The following is a 3,758-nucleotide window of genomic DNA, read 5'->3' on the forward strand; positions in this document are numbered from 1 at the left end:
CTGTTATTACTGGTGTGTCACAAAGTGAAATACGTTGAAGCTATCCTAGCGCTACACAGGCTTCAGAATTCGGACGAAAGGCGCTTTAAAAATTTAGGCAACGAGTGGTCTCAATCACCAGTCGTTGCATTTAGACGACACTCTGTTTACTTTTTTCTGTGTAAAATGTTTATTTAAAATAACACCAGTACAAGTAATATCAGACTTAAGATTGGGAAAAATTGCGCATCACTAGAAATGGCAACATAACACCTTCTTCAAAACTTACGTATGAAATATTATTTTACACTTACAGAAAATGAAAGTGACTTGTAAATCTTTAAATACAGTCTTTGTCATACATATCACCTCTACGTAAAGAAGAAGGAAAGTAAAATGTTAAAATTTCTACAAAGAAGGTACAATGATAATACAAGGAAATGATCGGTCAATACAAAATTTAGTGAGTACATCAGTGATGAAGTAGTCACTGCTCCATCTTATCTCCTCCCTGCTGCTGCTGGTTGGTAACTGCTGGAACATTCGTTGGCACAATTTGTACCACACGCTCACCGCCCGTAGCTGGATGGAGAGCCTTCTTTGGTGTGCGATAATCAGGACACCGTCTGACGAGAGTTGCGTGTGCACCTGTACAGTCGCTACGTACTTCGGCAACAAACAGCGATTCTGCATCTGGCGCGAGATGTAACCGTGCTCATCTTGACGATCTTCATGCTTTGCCTCGACGATCACACTGTCGCCCACCACTTTTACCGTTACCGCCTTCGGTTGGAACTGCTGGACGTCTAAATTAACCTTGACCTCATCCTTGTTATTCTGCATAGTAGATACGCCGGACTTACGAGTTGCCAAATGACACCACGGTCTATAGTACCCAGCCAGAGCAGCAACAAGAGACGGACAGGGGAAAAGCAAGTCGTCATGTGTCAGACCCAAGCCGGTGAACATCGTCCAGTAAGTGGCGGATAATCGGAGTCAAAGCCATCTTTTATGTATCAAGTCGCTGCGGTACCTTCGAAATGTTCGCGCGTAGATTACGGGAGTAGATGTCACAGAGCAGCTAGAAAAGAAGACAAGACGCCTTCTTGCAAGGAGACGGACTTAAGAGTATTATCAGCGTGGCCATGTTATTTGCCCCATGTTGAGACTGGCATAGACTGACTCTGCGGTGGCCTGGTGCCAGCCAGGTTCTATGTCGAAAAGTACACTACTGATACTTTTTCCCTATCCTGATCCAGTCGAGAATGCTCCCCAGGATCAGTGATTGGCGGTATACCTCCTTGCGTGAGCGAATCTCTCCACTCTTTCCTTCGTGGTCTTCTCGTGAAATATACTTTAGAACGAAGCATTATATTGGTTTACTCTTCTAGGAACTACCACTCTCGGATTTTTATCAGAAAATTACCAGGTAACACAGAACTATTCTGTGACAGAGACTGGAGGGCGATGAGTATCTCCATCGCGCTTCTGCACTCACTAACTAAACGAACCTGTGACGAGACGCGCTGTTCTTCTTGGATCTTCCCTGTTTCATTTGTCAAGACTGACGAGAAATGCTCAGTTATCGATCGAACGATGGGTTTTTTAAGCTACCTCATTCGTGGGTAGACTACACTTCTTGACGACCTTCCAATGAATTTCACTCGGTCACTTGTCTGTCCTACAATTTTTTATTAACTCTTTCGACTTTAAATCCCTTGGTACTCGTATTCTCAGATAGTTACTGGAACTGACAGCTAATAGGGACTGTTCGGTAACTGTTTAATCACACAATAACGGGTCTTTTTTCTGTTTATAAGCTACCTTTGCTTGTGTTGATGGCCAAATGTCAGTCCCTGCAACAAGAGTCAAATCTCTGCACATCCTCCTGCATTTCACTACAATTCCCTATCTTTTCGGCTCCTCTATATACAACGGCATCACTTGCGAACAGGCTCATGGACCTTCCAACATTTTCTGCTAGGACATTTAAATATACTGAGAACAGTAATGGTTCAACAGCGCTTCCTTGGAATATGCCAGGAGCTTCTCATACGTTTGAAGGTTTCGATCCTTTAAGAATGACATCCTCTGCTGTATTTGCAGGGAACTCTCCAATTCAGTCACAAACCTGGTGTGATATTCCCTACGTACGTTATTTTGGTCATTAATCGCCAGTGCAGACTTAGACGGAATGAATTCAGGAAGTCAAATAACACGGCGTCAACCAGGGCTCCGACATCTGTTGCCGTCTGTGGCTCGTGAACAAATGGAGCGAGGTGGGTTTCACATGATTTTCTTTTCGGTATTAATTTAGATCCCTACAGAGGAGACTTTCGTTCTGATCATAATAAGTCAGCATAAAACCTATTCCAAAACTCTACAACAGACTGACGTCAGTGGTGTGCATCTATTCTATAACGCTTCTTAAAAGAGGAATGACCTGTAAATTTTTCTAATCAGTTGCAACGCTTCGTTTCTTGAACAACCTACGATAGTCGGCTACTAGAAGAACGAGTTCTTTCGCATCCTCTATGAAAAATCATATAGGTGTCCCATAAGGTCAAGGCGCCTCTTTGTTTTTTCTTAAGTGATTACGTTGATTTTCTGTCCTGCATTCACTTATTTTGGCACGATCTTTCTCAGTGGAACAATTCTGGAAAAAAACGAATTTAGTATTTAGACCTTCTCTCTGTCATCCTTTCTTTCGATGTAATTATGGGCACAGAGTAACTGAACAGGTAGATTTGAATCATTAGCTGAATTAACGTTACACAAAAACCTCTCAGGATTTTCTCTCAGATCAGTAGATAACACTTCACTTTAGAATTCGTTGTATGCTTCATGCATGGCTGTCCTTAAGCTAATTTTGATTCGCTTAGGTTATGTATGTTGACGAGACTTTAGCTACGTTTAAATCTGTAGCGAAGCTCTCTGTTCTTTCGAAGCAGCTTTCTAACACGGTTTCTGTGCGGCTGGTCCCGGCAGAGGATCGAGTCCTCCCTCGGGCATGGGTGTGTGTGTTTGTCCTTACGATAATTTAGGTTAAGTAGTGTGTAGCAGTTAAGTCCCATAAAATTTCACAAACATTTGAACATTTTCTAACACTGTTTTCGAAGCACAGCAACTCTTTCCCATCTATCACAACTTCGATTGACGTATGTATGTCCAAGGCATTTTGCACATTATTCTTGAATATTGACAATTTATAACGAATACGGTAAGCCTGAGAGGTGAATGTTTGTTGTTAACTGTTCAGGTAATATGAAATCTGTTTCCTGCCACACTTTCTAAGCAGAAATATCATCCTACAATCCTTCACATTGGTACCGAGACCCCTAGTCAGTGATACCATAACGGTATTGTGATAACTGATCACCTGCTATACGCTGACTCGAAAAATTCGGACCTATTTGTAATTAGAATATCTAAGACGCTACCGTTTCCGTTCCAGTTCTCTGATTATCTGCTCAAGGTAATTTTCTGATAAGGCACTTACAACAATTTCGTACGATATCCTGTCCGAACTACCCACAATGTTCAAAAATGGGCCGGCCGAAGTGGCCGTGCGGTTAAAGGCGCTGCAGTCTGGAACCGCAAGACCGCTACGGTCGCAGGTTCGAATCCTGACTCGGGCATGGATGTTTGTGATGTCCTTAGGTTAGTTAGGTTTAACTAGTTCTAAGTTCTAGGGGACTAATGACCTCAGAAGTTGAGTCCCATAGTGCTCAGAGCCATTTCAAAAATGGCTCTGAGTACTATGGGACTTAACTTCTAAG

At 42.5% G+C, this 3,758-nt stretch overlaps 1 pseudogene; it reads right to left on the reverse strand.

Annotated features, from left to right (window-relative positions):
• Positions 1-466: 466 nt before the first annotated feature.
• LOC124721346 lies at positions 467-985 on the reverse strand (annotated as a pseudogene).
• Positions 986-3,758: the final 2,773 nt, after the last annotated feature.

This window comes from Schistocerca piceifrons, chromosome X, assembly GCF_021461385.2.
Source record: "Schistocerca piceifrons isolate TAMUIC-IGC-003096 chromosome X, iqSchPice1.1, whole genome shotgun sequence".
NCBI classification, from domain to species: Eukaryota; Metazoa; Arthropoda; class Insecta; order Orthoptera; family Acrididae; genus Schistocerca; species Schistocerca piceifrons.